Source organism: Podarcis raffonei, chromosome 11, assembly GCF_027172205.1.
Source record: "Podarcis raffonei isolate rPodRaf1 chromosome 11, rPodRaf1.pri, whole genome shotgun sequence".
In the NCBI taxonomy this organism is placed as follows: Eukaryota; Metazoa; Chordata; class Lepidosauria; order Squamata; family Lacertidae; genus Podarcis; species Podarcis raffonei.
In genome coordinates, this window is record NC_070612.1 from 26,680,489 (window position 1) to 26,696,366 (window position 15,878).

General features: G+C 42.1%; 1 long non-coding RNA gene across 1 annotated transcript; it reads right to left on the reverse strand.

The window, feature by feature from the left end:
• Positions 1–773: 773 nt before the first annotated feature.
• Positions 774–3,232, reverse strand: LOC128423669 (uncharacterized). The gene is made up of 3 exons (XR_008332817.1): positions 3,177–3,232; positions 1,246–1,329; positions 774–824 (listed from the first exon to the last, which is right to left on the reverse strand). It is a non-coding gene; the product is annotated as an uncharacterized LOC128423669 (long non-coding RNA).
• Positions 3,233–15,878: the final 12,646 nt, after the last annotated feature.

Sequence of the window (15,878 nt, forward strand, 5' to 3'; positions counted from 1 at the left end):
GTCTTGATCTTCCTAGCTAGTCAATGCTGAGCAATGGATGACGATGACAATGATAATGATGATGATGATGATGATCAGGCCTAGCACAGGTCCTGGAGGCCTGGCAGCTGCTTCAGTATGTCATGAGTGACAGTAGCAATGCCAGTTATAATAGGATTGCATACCCTCTAATTGGGACGTTCTAGATTGACAGAAGCCACCCCAGCTTCTGATCCCAATCCTGGATGTCCCATTTTTGGCTCCTGTGCTCTGGCTGCAGCAGAGCAGCACAGGACCAAAAGATGGACATTTTTGGCTCCACACTGTGGCTCGAGTCGGTTAGCGCACACCACAGCATGGGGCTAAACAGGGGAAAAAACCTTTCCTTGACCTTGTGCAACACCTCTCCTCTTCCTCCATCTGCCACAGCATTTCTGGAAGCATGTCTACAGTGCTGGAGGAGAAGAAGGAGGAGGATGTTTTGGTCTGTGCAGCATCTCCTGACCCTGCACAGATTGGGACAAACTCCCAATATGTCGCGCTGGTCTGTGTGGCATTTCCCAGGGCTGCAGAGGAGGAGGTGGAAGACAGTGGACAAAGGTAGTAGGAAGGGGTGAATGAGTGAATGGCTTGTGGCAGTGAGTGGGAGGGCAAGGAAGGGGTTGGCGGTAGGGAGTGGGTGGGTGATGGAGGGGGAGGAGTGCACCAAATTTTCCTCCCAAAATTCCCCCCTAAAATGTGGGGGGGTATGGTATTGGGCTCTACATAGGTAATGGATAATCAAAAATATTCACCTGGATGTAATGTGCACGAAGGCCAGCCACAATATGAGAAATCAGAGGCGTCTATAAAAGAGAGAAAACAAGGTTTGAAGAAACAACCTTAAATGGGAACTAAAATGTCCTCTCCCACATCTTTTAAGATTATGCTTGAAAAGCTTTCCTTATTCTGTATATGCACCTATACCCGGAGCTAAGTCTCACTGAACTTAATTGGACTTGTTTCTAACTGGACATATACAGCTTTCTACTCCTTTTTCTTTTCTTGCTATGGCCTTATATGGTTGGCTGATTATTCCCAGCTGTGTTGAGTAGGTTGCTAGTTGTAGGACTCAGATGGGAGGAGTAAGATGGGGCTCACAAAGGCAGAATTAGCTGGCTCTGTCTGTCATTGACTCTTAACACCGTCGAGTCCACCTAGTTGGAGTCCTTGTCTCCAACCCTACTGGTTCTACGAGGCACTAGCTTCTGCTGAGCTGGTGCTTACCTGGAGCTGACAAGGAGGAGCAATTGAAGCCATAGCCTGTGCCTCCCCAGAGAGAGAGGCCATTACGCTCACAGAAACTGGAAGCTGTGAAGAGAGATAATCAAAAGGTACAGAATAGCAGCAACCTGCTTCCACCAGAAGACATTCCTATCTAACAGCTGTTATGGTGGAGGGTACAGATCATGGGTGGGGGGAACCTATGGTCTTCCAGACGATGTTCACTGCTTATAACTTTTTCTTTTGTTTGTGTATTTTAGTGCTGTGTTGACACTTGTAACTGAACACCAGAAGGGCTTCAGGCTTGCATTCAGAACCACTCTCTGGTGGCTGGGCAGCAGATCCAGTGACAGTTTGCCACAAGATCCTCACAGAAGGAGTTTTTGAATGACTATTGCAGCTTGCATGTGATGCACATGCACCAAAGGCAGCACCTGCGCATCAGAGGTGAGCTGTAATAGTGATAGGAAGTTTCCTTAGTCCAAATATGTCCACCGCTTTTCTGCCAAAGAAACAGACAGTGATGTCACAAAGTGATTTTTGTCTGTGGAAAAAGAACAATGCATTGAATTGTAATGTGATAGGAACATCAAAGATAAATGTATAATAATAATAATAATAATTTATTATTTATACCCTGCCCATCTGGCTGGGTTTCCCCAGCCATTCTGGGCAGCTTCCAACAGAACACTAAAATACAATAACCTATTAAACATTAAAGTTAAGTTATGTGAATTTTGGCTTAATATTACCAATATTACTCAATGAAATCATTTCTGTGTTGCTGCCATTTGGTAGTACACATCTTTATGAAGGCAGTTTTTTCAGAAATGTTGCCATGTCCAACAACCATCAACCATGTTGACTACTTCTTGGCAAAATGCTAAGATTAGTCATTGACTGATTCTTGCCAAAATAAACTTAATACTGAATAGAATTATTTAAAATAATTAGTTAGCAACAACTAACACTTCATGTAACCATGCATGTTTAGAATAAATTTCTGAAAGCAGAATATTAAGCAATATCCAGCAATCAGATTATTGATGTCCTGTGAATAACTTTGTAAGTCCTATAAATATTTCAATGAATTCCACGTTAATAGTGATATTAAGTAAATGCCTCAAGTAATGGCTATAAAATAGGCAAACTTGCAGTTAAAATGCACGAAACTAATGGTGGCTGAAGACTTAAGGTCAAAAATTCAAGTGGTAATAAATCAAAGGGTCACCATGCCAAATAAATTTGGACTAGTGCGTCTTCGTACCAAAAAGGCCAGGAGGCCCTGTTTTAGATGGCAATGCCCATTAACCTGACCATTAGTCATGCTGGTTGGGGCTGATGCGAACAAACATCTGGAAGGTCCTAAGTTTGGGAAGGCTCCTCACAACCACAAAATCTTATATTTTTACTGTTTTCTTTTCAGATTTAATGTAATCTGAGATACTTGGGAAAGACCTTCTTTAGTCAAATTGTGAATCAAAATTTGCTCACATTCAACCCCAGATCTTCTATTTTGGGTGTGGAGTTGGAGAAATGATGCTTTTAAGATGATGGTGTACCTCAGTGGCAGGGGAACTATGGCACTCCAAATGTTGTTGGACTCCCAGCTCCACCATCCCTTGCCATTGGCCATGCTGGGTGAGACTAATGAGAACTAGAGTTCAGCAACATCTGTATGGTCACAGGTTCCCTATCCATGCCATGTATGCATGCACAGTTCATTCTTGTACCCTAAAGGAGTCCACTTAGGAATACTCTCCCGAAGGAGCAGCCTGAGATGTGGCGCACAGGGGCATCAAACTCTGGACAGCTGCTCAATATTATCTTTCCCTTAAATTGCGAGTCAATATGCTGCTTAAGGGGGTAGAGCTACCCTATATCCAAATAGGACTGTCCTCATCCAAAGGGTTTTGCAGTGAATAATAACTCACCCACTGGGAGCCAAGCCAAAACTGCGAAGAATAAACGCTGCCTCATTTCTCCTTTGGAAAAGAAGCACAAGGGTAATTACTCAGTTCCATTTGCTTCAGTATATTGATCCATTACATTTGTATTCCATCTTTTCAGGTTAGGCTGAAAGATGGTGAGATAATTCAGGTATAAATCCAGGCCAAAGATTTGAGCTATGTTTACAACCTGACAAGACCTCCAGGCCTGTGCACCCGATATGTGGCAAATCCCTTCCTGCTTTAGGGCAGAACTGTATTTTGCAGTTTCACCCAAATGGTTTGCCCTGCAAGCAATGTTTGGTACTGAAAACCATGTGTCCAGTTCTGATTAGCAGGCTCAGTGTTTGACTGGTTTGATAAAATGGGAATGGTTTGCTTTAAACCAGGTAGCTAGAGATGAAACTGCTGTGGACAGAAGGAAAGCAAGGATCCTTTGATTCCAAGGGGCCTAACCTCCTTTGTTCAAGTAGTGTCAACCTATGTCTGAACCATTACAGTGACTTGCCATCAAGTAAGCTCCATGGCTGTGCTGGCAGCTTTTAACTGAGAGCTTATCTATACTCAATTGCCCACACTGTGTCAATAGCATTTAACCAAGCACTCCAGTTTATTTGTGAACAGCTTCTGTGGGTCACCTCTTGTTGATAATAATAATAATAATAATAATAATAATAATAATAATAAATATATTATTATTTGTACCCCTGACCATCTGGCTGAGCCTCCCCAGCCACTCTGGGCGGCTTCCAACAAAGATTAAAAATACATTAAAATGTCACATATCAAAAACTTCCCTGAACAGGGCTGCCTTCAGATGTCTTCTAAATGTCAGGTAGTTGTTTATCTCTTTGACATCTGATGGGAGGGCATTCCACAGGGCCCGTCCCCCGTTCCACCCCGTCCCCCGTTCCGAAGCCTTTAAAAAGGCTCCTTCATGGGTCGGGGGGCGCAAATGGTGCCCACCGAGTCACCAAGTTCACAGGCTTCAGTGCCTGTGATTTCTGAGGGTCCCCGCGTCGCCGCAGCGGCAAGACCCGGTTCCTGCGGAGCCGATTCCCTCCGGAGCTCGGAGGGAATCCGCCATTAGCCGATGGCGCTAACCCGGAAGTCTGGCACCATTTTTTCCTATATAAAAAAGCACTGCATCTAACCCTGCACTGACTACTCTGACTGGCAGCATCTCTCAGGAATAGATCATTCTGAATTGTGCTACCTGATATTATAAATTGGAGGTGTGAGGGCCTGAGTCTGTCTAGATCCTCACTGCAAAAAGTGTGAGGAGTCTTCACAGATACAAGAGACCCCCCTGCTGCAGAATCATGATCCAACACATGGAAGGCAATGAAAACAGGCGTCAAGCACTGAGCTAGACTGCCTGACCCCACTGTCTGCCTCCTGTGCAAGTTGCACATTTTTATAATGACCAAATATGGTTAGCACAATCCATTATTCTGGAGAATCTAATTTAAAGCAGGCATTTCTAGGAGAAAACCATTTCTAGTCTGAAGGAACAAAATGTAAAGTACTAAGGGATCCTAAAATACACAGATACATAAACCACATCCTTCCGCTTTTGTTTGTTGGTTTAAGCTATTTTTAAAAGAACCTGAGCTTAGTAATAAAAGTTCAAAGTCCAGAAAACATGAAACTTTCATCAAATGAAATGAATAGTAATTTATAGTGGGAATTAAGAATATTAATTACTGCTGAGCTACCGGTTTCCATGGGAATTTTTTTTTATATAAAATAAGAAAATCTTAGCTTTTTGGCCGTAAAACTTCATAGGCTGCCACTATCTTTCGAAGCTGATTTTTCTTCCATTCCATTCATTTTTCTTTAGATGTTTTCTTGCTTATATCACCCTATTTCTAGAATGGCATTTCTCCCAATTGCTAGGCACACTTTTTTAAAATAAAAAATGCCAATCCAGTCCTTTGGATCATAATATCCAAGCAAGAAGCCCAAATGGACTCTTCATGGTTCCATTTTTTTCTTGGAAACTAACAAACAACAGAACACAATTCTCTCAGCTTCCTGACTGCAGGTGAAACAGAACTGCACTCTCAAGTTATTATAATCAAGGATCGCAGTTATTATAATCAAGGATCGCATGTGAATTCCAAATGCCGCTAATGCACTCTGTAATATACACAAGGGCAGTTATCTCACTGTAATTCTCATATTCCCGGTCACCTGTATGTCCATCTGTGTTGGTATTACTTGGTTGGGATCTTGTTAAAGCATTTTCAGAAATAGACTCCTGTAAGTAGGATCTGAAGCAGATAAAATGGAACATGTCTGGAAATAATAATAATAATAATAATAATAATAATAATAATAATAATAATAATAATAAATTATAATAATAATACATGTCAGACAGTATATTCTTACCTTGACTACAGTTCAAGCAGCTGAGAAGACCACATTGTCCTGTGCTGAAAAGCATTAAGTGTAAATATATATTTATATAATATATATTTTATACCATATTTGTCCAGAGTAGAGCATATTTCTAATCTGTCATTTTCCAAAATTTATAATGACAGCAAGTTCTTTTGGCTCCATTCCCCCCCCCCCCAATTTCACCTCCCTTTGCTTAGAAGGGTTTTTTAATGGAAATAGTATTAAATAGTTATGGATTAAGAAAATACAGAAGTCACTTTTAGGCTGGAAAGGTTGCAAGCCAAAGCTATGGGGAGAGCTGATCTTACAACAGAAACTGCCAACCTCTACACCGTTTTATAGCCACCTACTGATAACTTTCCCCCAAACTGCTATGTCAACAATAGGAAACTTTAAAAAAAAGAAGCTTGCAAAGTACTGTAGCGTATCATTAAGTTATTATCACATTATCTATCAGGTGCTACCCTTAAAAGATTTCCTACTAAATGTCAACACCACGCAAAAATTTCCTTGTAAAATAGAATTTACCTGGAACTTACCGGTACGTGTTCGTAGAATATAGCCAAGTGGGGGAAGCCATAACTGTTTAAAAAGGTATGATGCTTATTTAAATGCATAGTGCAGGTGAGGCCCAAAGTGTTGTGTTTGTGTGCCCTCTGATCCCTTATCTCGTGTGCATTAATGCAATATTGCCAGAGTAAGTAAAATGTTCTGGGTTGATTAACTCAGTGGGTCCGGAAGACAAACGCACAAGTTGTGTTAGCTGGCTGAATTGGGGCTGCTGACATATGTCTGGATTTTCCCAGACTTTACCGGGATTTCAAAGGTGGAACTGATGGCTGGGGGGAATTTCCGAAATGTGGCGAAAAAAGCTCAACGACTGAAATATCACAACCCTAGCTGAACTCGTGCTGAAGTTTGTCGCGGGCAGTTTCCTAACAGTGCCCACCTGTTATAGGGCAGCATGGACCACTATACTGCCAACTTCCATATCAAGTGAGATATGGAAGTTGAGAGCTTTAGAAGGAGAAAACAGAACTTTTATACTTTCCTTTTCAGCTAGGTCTCCATGGGTGGTATCCAACCAAGTTCTACAAGCAGAAGACCTACTGAAATTAATGGACATGACTAAGTTATGCCCATTAATTTCAGTGGGTCTACTCTGATACAGCCCAGTATTAGTAATTAAATTTCTATACCATTCTTCATCCCAAAGGAAGGTGGTAAACATATCGGTGACAATGGAATTAAAAAGAAAAGCATATTCATAACATTTAAAAGCTATTGAAAACATATACGCACATATGGCTAAATATGAGCAGTTGTGGAAGAACAGCCCTGATGGTATGTGAATAGGGTCATGGGTTCGAACCCTACATTGGGCAAAATATTCCTGCACTGCCTGGGGTTGGACTAGATGACCCCTTCCAATTCTATGATTACAGTGGTACCTCGGGGTAAGAACTTAATTCATTCTGGAGGTCCGTTCTTAACCTGAAACTGTTCTTAACCTGAAGCACCACTTTAGCTAATGGGGCCTCCTGCTGCTGCTGTGCCGCCGGAGCACAATTTCTGTTCTCATCCTGAAGCAAAGTTCTTAACCCGAGGTATTATTTCTGGGTTAGCCGAGACTGTAACCTGAAGCGTATGTAACCTGAAGCGTATGTAACCTAAGGTACCACTGTACTTGCTTGAACAGAAGAGCACGAGAACTGCTGGAAGTTTTTGATCAAGGATAAAACTAGATTTCCACCAACCAAACCTTTCCTTTCATGATTCACATCCAGGTACTTTTCTACCCTAGGTTTGTTTTTCTTTCTTTCTTTCTTTCTTTCTTTCTTTCTTTCTTTCTTTCTTTCTTTCTTTCTTTCTTTCTTATGTTCTTTTTCTTCTCTTTATGCTACTTATTCTCTCTTCACTTAGTGAAAATTTCTTGTCACATCTTCTTCCTGCATGTCTAGCACCTCAAAATTGCCCCCATTTCCTACTTCTTCATGCTTCTTAAGCCCCCCCCCTTCTCCCATTTCCACTATATCTCAAGAAATCCACCAGCAATCTTCCTCTAAACTTTACCACGCCCCCTTCTGCTTGAACATTTTCCACTACTAAACACACAGTAAGGCCACTGAACTTCGGATTCCTATTTCTACCCCAATGCATGGATCTCCCACCTACATGTAAACTAGATGTTGGTTTGAACACAGAAACCGAAAGATTTCTTTGTGTTAGTAGTAAACTGCATTCTAGCATTTAACTTTCTCATCTCTTAACATCTTGGTTTCTGCTATTTTCATATCTGTGACCACAGTTTCCTCTCACAATAAATGCTAAGTTATGTAACTATTCTACACTTTCTGCTTAACGCTCCTCATTCTCTGTTACAATCATCTTAAGCCTAAATGAATTCTACTAGTTTCAAGTCAGGAGCGGCACAGTCAGGAGCGGCACATTTCCCCCCTTCAAAGAATTCTGAGCCCACCACAGTGTAACAATTCCAAGCAACCCTGAACAATCTACAGTGTCCAGAATTTTTTAAGGGAATAAATGTGCTCTGAATGTGCTTTAAAGGTATGTTAAACTGGCTGTGTACACACCGTACCTTTAAAGCACATGCCCCTTCCCCACAAGAATCACAGAGCTACAATTCCCTTAACAAACCACTCTTCCAGCATTCTTTGCAGCAAATCATTGAATCACAGAACTGTAGAGGTGGGAGGGAACCCAAGGGTCATCTAGTCCAACCCCCTGCAATGCAGGAATCTCAACTAAAGCATCCATCACAGATAAGCATCCAACATCTGCTTAAAAACTTCCAATAAAGGATAGTCCACCACCTCCTGGGAGACTGTTCCATTGCCTAACAGCTCTTACTGTCAGAAAGTTCTTCCTGATGTTTAGTTGGAATATCTTTTCTTGTAACTTGAATTCATTGCTATGAGTCCTATTCCCCAGAGCAGGAGAAAACAAGCTTGTTTCGGGACTTCCGGGTTAGCGCCATCGACTAATGGTGGATTCCCTCCGAGCTCCGGAGGGAATCGGCTCCACAGGATTTGGGTCTTGCCGCTGCGGCGACGCGGGGACCCTCAGAAATCACAGGCACTGAAGCCTGTGAACCTGGTGACTCGGCGGGCACCATTTGCGCCCCCCCGACCCACAAAGGAGCCTTTTTAAAGGCTTCGGAACGGGGGACGGGGCGAGCGGCACGGTGCTGAGAGTCGACTGCTTCTCCTGCGGAGTGAAGCCGCATGCCATGGTTGGAGAGCGCTGACTTCTTCTTGTGAACAATTGGACTTTAAAAGCAACAACCCGTGAGTAGTACGGAAATTGGATTTGCAAAGAACAAATTTTTTTGAATTAGGCACGATCGGGGAAGGCGCAAACAGGAAGTCCGTCTCCCCGTCTTGTAAATAACTTAAAGCAAGGACTAGTTAACTAATGTCGAGACAACTTCTTCTTCTTTATTGGGTAAAAGACATTAATTTCACGATTTGGCAGTATAAGTAATTTTACTGGAGGATAAGAGCTAATTTTGAGAGCTGAAGTGCCACCCCCCCGGACCCGGGAGAGATCCGCAAGAGAGCCTGTTGAGGAGATATAGAAGAGTTTGACAGCTGTCAAATTAGCTGTCAAGAAGGAAAAAGAGAACTTTGTTTCTGCTGTCTCTGCTGGATATATTTGTTACAATTTGGTTATATTTTGTTGAAAACAAGGAAGAACTGATACAAACTAACTTGATTTTTGGATTTGAACTGGAAGGAAGATTAAGTAACCAAAATCCCTCTAGAGGGGGTTTTGGGACATTACAAGAATGGCTGAAGGAGGAAAAATTCAAGCTAAATTGGACAGAGTTTTTCTTCTCTTGGGAAAGTTACAAGGCCAAATTGATGTTTTGGCTACCAATGTTGCAACTCTGGACTTAACAGTAAACAAATTCATTGAATTTGATAAGGATTTGACTCAGGAAGTTCATGCAGCTGGACAAGAAGAGAAACTTGAGAGATTTGAGAGTGTGGAGAAAGAGATATATGTTGTTTCTGAGGAAAAGGAAGGAGGAGATGTAATGTTGCAGATGACAAAGGAGAGCCAGAGGCCTGACATGATGGTTACAAAGGAAAATAAGTACTGGATGATGAAAATCTGGTCTGAATTGGAGATTGAAGAATGGAGAGATCTCCTTATGTGGAGATCTGAAGACCTATGGACTACAAATTTGATTAAGGTGAAAGTTGGAGCTTTCGGGACATTTGGACTTAAAAGGAGTAAGAAACAAGATTTGGGCTCCACTTTTAAGTATGGAGGTCTGGCTGGAAGAAACATGGACCCTATTAGGACAGAGCTTCTCCGAGATCTGGTGTTTAATACTAAGGACTACCAAAAAAACCGGCAGAGAGGAATTGAGAGAGAATTAAGAGCCTCGGACGTGAGGTCTCCAGGCTGATAGTAGACTAAGACTGATGGACATTTGTTGGGGATCGAAACCGGGAAAGGGTGGGGTGGGGTTTGGGAATCCAAAGGGTGTACAATTATAATCTGTTTTTTTTTTAATTTTGTTTTGTTATTAGTATGAAAATTGGGGAATTCGTGGAAGGAAATTTGGGTCGACTTTAGAAAAAGGTTTTAAGAATGAGCACTGATGTACAAATATTGATGTTTATAAGTTAAAATTGGTTTTTCTAAAATGAATTAAATATAAAAAGGTCAAAAATTGGGGATAAGAACTTGTTGAACTAACAATTTGAATTGGAATATAAGAAGGGGAGGTGTGGGGAAGTCAGGGAAATATGTTATTGAAAATACGGATTGTAAACTTTATGTGTTTTTAACTTTTTTGTTTTTTCTTTTTTGATTTTTTAATGTATTAAGGTGGAAAATCTCAATAAATATCTTTTAAAATAACAAGCTTGTTTCATCCTTCATGTGACAGCCCTTTAGATATTTGAAGATGACTGTCAAATCTCCTCTCTGTTTCCTCTTTTCCAGGCTAAACACACCCAACTCCCTCCATTGTTCCTCATAAGGCTTGGTTTCCAGACCCTTGATCATATTGGTCACTCTCCTCTGCACCCATTCCAGCTTATCAATATCCTTCTTAAACTGTGGTGCCCAGAACTGGACACAATATTCCAGGTGTGGTCTGACCAAGGCAGAATAGAGTGGTACTATTATTTCCCTTGACCTTCTTCTGTTGATGCAGCCTAGAATAGCATTAGCTTTTTTGCTGCTGCATCACACTGTTGACTCATGTTAAGCTTGTGATCCACTAAGACCTCTAGATCCTTTTCACACATACCACGGGCAATCCAGGTGTTCTGCATTTTACATTTTTGCAACTGGATGTTCCTGTCTAAGTGCCGAACTTTACATTTGTCCCTTTTGAAACTCATTTTGTTAGTTTGGGCCCAGTTCTCTAATCTGTTAAGGTCATGTTGAATTCTGAATCTGTCTTCTGCTACCTTCTCAGCTACCTGTCTGAGTTTGGCGTCATCTGTGAATTTGATGAGCATCCCCTCAGTTCCTTCATCCAAGTCATTGGCTAAAAGATGTCGAACAGCATGTACTTAAAATATGTGGTGTTTACACAGCTACTGAGTTGCAGGGGCTCACCTTCTCTCGAGTAAAGGGGAATTACTGAGTAATTCTGGGAGACTACACTATTCTTAGGGATTTGTGTGCTGGGAAACATTTCACAAGGAATGGGGAACCTGCAGTAGCCCTCCAGATGTTGTTGGATGTTGTGTAGCAACTATTTCTGCTCCAGGTTAACACGTCACCATTTTTTAAAAAGCTTTTTTTGCAGTTTCATTTCTATGTGGTATCTTCCATTGCAGAAACAATTGGCTAGCAAAGGTTTTGGTGGGAGAAGGGAAAACATGATGCTTATTGTTCCTGGTGTAATCACAAATGCTGTTACTCAAATACTACAATGCTATGTACCTGGGACTATCCATGAATACAGCTGCTAGGCTACCAATTTGGACCAGCTAAAGTGAACATCTCACCAGCACAGATACTCTGGCTACTGGTCTGTTTCTAGCACAATTCAAGATTATGGTTGTTACTTATAAATGCCTTGGTCCTAGGTTAACTAAGGATCCACCTACACTCTACGGGTCTGCTCGAACCTTTTGTTTTTCATCCAATAGACCCTTCTGCAATCTGAAGTTAGGTAGGTGGTGCCTGGGGAAATGGTTTTACTGGTCAGGGCCCCCCACCTAGGAATGCCTTCCAGTCACATGAGAGGGCCTGATGACATCCTTGATGTCTTTTTAGGGCCAGGAGAAGGCTTCTGTATTTGTTTAGGTTGGAATTCTGGCATGCTTTTATAGCTGGTTTTATTTGATATTTTAAAGGTTTTGTCAGGTTTTTACTTTCATTTCTGATTTTTATGGCAGCTTTGATTGTGTGTTCGGTTTGGTTTTATTTGCAAGGCTGGTAAGGGTCTCTCTGAGTTAACCTGGCTCAGAGGCAGGCAAAACGCCAGAACATCAGCACTTTGTGAGCAGACAGAGAGATGCAAATTATGTGCAATGGTGCTAACAGGAGTAGCGGTTCCAAGTTTTCAATCTGCCAGGTGGGTGGTTTTGTTATCAGGAAGCCTGAGTTATCAAGATTTAAAGTGAATTATTAGCATTTTCCATTTTGTATTAAAGTGTATTTTATTTTTAGCATTTCGTTTTGAGCACTTTCATCTTGGGCACTTCTGTTTTGAAGGCGTAATGAGAATCTCTGTTTCAAAGAACCTAGAGTCAGAGGATCAAAGGGAGCGTGCTGATGTGAGGGGAGGAGAAGGGTGTGGGCAGGATTTATTGAGCCAGGAACACTATCTCAGTTGGCCCTGGGGGTAGGACCACACCTACCCATACTCAAATGAGGTATGAAACATAAAGAGGGGGCACTTCCCATTTCACTGCTAGCTAAATTATATTCAAGGTATGGACAAGTGAAACTTCTCTTTGCTTTAGCTGAAGCTACCAGGAGTGAGGAGAGTAAAGGAAAGAGGGATGGTAGACCCAGACGTCTCAGCTACCTGTACTGCACTCCCAGCTCCACAGCCCATACATCCCACATAGTAGTAGGAAGATGAACCAGCAGCACAGATGGCATGTACATTTAAACATATGACAATTAAATTACTCTGACTTTGTTACTGAGTTCTGAATTGTAACATTCATAGGTTTATTGTGACATTTTAATTGCAAGATACATTTTCGTATTGTTTGGACTGTTAATTTCATAGTATTGTACTTGCTTTGCCTGCTATTGTTAATTGCTTCAGGCTTCTGTTTGGAAATAAGTAAAACCGTATATAAAGAGATGCCCCCCCTCCATTTAAAAAAAACCTTCCTTTCACTTGTTTTCAAGCACGATACCATTGCAACTTTGCAAGTTGTGGCGTAAAATAAGTTGGACTGAAAACTCTTTTATACATGCCAGTGCAGAAAGGCATCAAGCGGCAAACTATTCTGAAAAAGCACCTGGGCTGGTAAAATTTTCTCAAGCAGTCAGCATGAAGCCCAAGCCTGTTTTTTTACAAAGCTTGAGAAAAATGGTGTGCAGAAGCTTTTTGTTGGCAAAATTCAGTCTGGGAATGGATTTCTTACATTTGAGTGACACCTGCTGGCAAAGCTCTCTCCTTTCACCACAAGGGCTGAGTTTTAAGCCTAGATAATATTTGCTATAGTTTTCCCGGTATGGTTTTCCCAGTAGTGATGTATGGAAGTGAGAGCTGGACCATAAAGAAGGCTGATCGCAGAAGAATTGATGCTTTTGAATTATGGTGCTGGAGGAGACTCTTGAGAGTCCCATGGACTGCAAGAAGATCAAACCTATCCATTCTTAAGGAAATCAGCCCTGAGTGCTCACTGGAAGGACAGATCCTGAAGCTGAGACTCCAATACTTTGGCCACCTCATGAGAAGAGAAGACTCCCTGGAAAAGACCCTGATGTTGGGAAAGATGAAGGGCACAAGGAGAAGGGGATGACAGAGGACGAGGTGGCTGGACAGTGTTCTTGAAGCTACCAACATGAGTTTGACCAAACTGCAGGAGGCAGTGGAAGACAGGATTGCCTGGCGTGCTCTGGTCCATGGGGTCACAAACAGTCGGACATGATTAAACCACTAAACAACAACAATATTTGCTATCTGGACATTCAAGCTCTGCCCTGCTACACAGTTGACCATGAAGGAAAGAGGAGCGGGAACAATAAATGTCCACTCTGCCCTCTTTCTCAGAATGGCTGGCACAAAGCAGAGACTGGCACTCAGGGCTTTTTTTCAGTGGGAACTCACTGGAGCTCTTAAGCAATCTGGATACTGTGATTGGAAACCATCCTCAACCATTCAACAATGAATTTCTTCCCTCCTTGGGAAACATCCATCCAATAAATAAAATCAAATACTGAGCCCATGCTGACATCCTGATCCTATGTCCCAGGACTTTGCTTGCTGGAGGAGGCCTGGGTCGCTTCTGCAGCACAAAAACATAAACAATTTCTTTGCCGCAATGCTCTAGGGCAAGCAATAGCAATTGCCGATGCATAGCCAGAGTTTGTCTTCTGCCACTATTGTGATGCCATAAGTACTGTTATGACAGTGTCTTGCTGACTTTGTTAGTTGTGTGCAACTGTGCCTTATTTGGTTTGCTCCAAGTCTAAGCAGTCTGTATGAAAAGCAAGGAAGAAAAAGTCTCCTCTTAGACTGACCAATAGACCTTACATAGCATTCTGACCATGGTCCACAAATTAGCTCTGTATCCCAGAACATACTTGGCTTTGGTACAGTGTTTTCCCTTCCCTTGCCTGGCCCCTTCTGCTCTACTTTCTAAGCTGGTTATGTCTTGATTTCTTTTACCTGCCCTGATTCAGCAAATGCTTTTCTTGCCCAGCGGTGGTCCTAACCAATGAATAGGATGTAGAAAGAATGAGGACATGGTCTACTTTCTGCAAGCCTACCAGCCGGTTAAAAAGCTTCTACGTGTAAAGATTCATGAGTCCTCTGAGGGGTTTAGGTAGAATAGAGCTTGCAAATTATTAAAGTGAACACATTTTTTTAAAATAGAAAGAACCATAATTATGCAAAACAATACAGCAGTTGCCCAGGGATTAACTAAATGTGTAAGTAATTTGTTTAACACATGAACAATGCAGTATTTGCAGAGAAAACTTAGACCAATTTTGTCAGTCAGTCCAAACTGCAGATGGGGAGGGGAGAAATTTGGTGTGGTTAACATTTCAGTGCAAATGTTCCTCATTTGCACTTCCCAAACCATGCACAAACTGAAATACAAACACTTATTCCCCATCCCCTTGCTAACCACACTGAGGCATGAATTAAATGTACACGGTGATAAGAGCCTAGAACTATCACTCAGCTCCCAATCTCCAGCCTTTTGCTTCTAGTTCTCCACTGAGGGCTTATCCACACATAGCTTTTGCCCTGCTCTTTCCAGGCACAGCTTTGTGCTTAAAAGCTCTGTGCCCAAGTGTCCCCCCCCCCGCCTCTGCAAAAACCTGCTCTTGAGTGCTCAATCGGAGCAAACATCAATTTGGGTTTTCTGCAGATTGACATTTGCTCTGAGTGACGGAGAGCAGGTTTTCACAGGGAAAACTCTGGAGCAAAAAAGAAAGGCACTTAGGCAGGGAGGTTTAAAGTGTGGACCGTGCCTAGCAAGAGCAGTGGACAGGTGAGTGTGGATAAGCCCTAAGAGACTCAGCTCTCCTGGGATATCACCCTGGCACTGGCAGAGGGAGCTTTACTAAGTAAACTAATTAGAAGTTTCCCTGTCAGGGGAAGAGAGGCAGGTCATTCTGTTCTGTCTAGGTATGATAGCATAGGCCACTTTTTACAGCGACTGCAGCTATAGCAACTTTATAAAGTGCTTGTCTTACTGGGCAATTCTCCTAATTCTGATAGCCACCTTGTCCACTAAGGTGACTATCAAAACTAGGGCTTTACTAAGGGTTTTTGTTGTTGTTGTTTTGACATGGCATGAAATCGGCTGTGACCCACTGTGCTGAGCAAGTCCCAAGCCTGTTTCCTAAAGTAGGAAAACTCCTGGAGAAATTCTTGTTCAGAACAAATATTGGCCTGAATGCACGACACACCACTAGGGGGCAGTAACAGCTGATGTGAACGCTCACAAGGTTTCCCTGGTATTGCCTTCATTAGGACTGCACCAAGGCAGGCAGGACGTGCTGTTCAGTGATCCAGAATGCCTGACATGTATAGAACCCTAGGTGGATGTCAGAGGATGCCCAGAATACAATATGAGAATAATA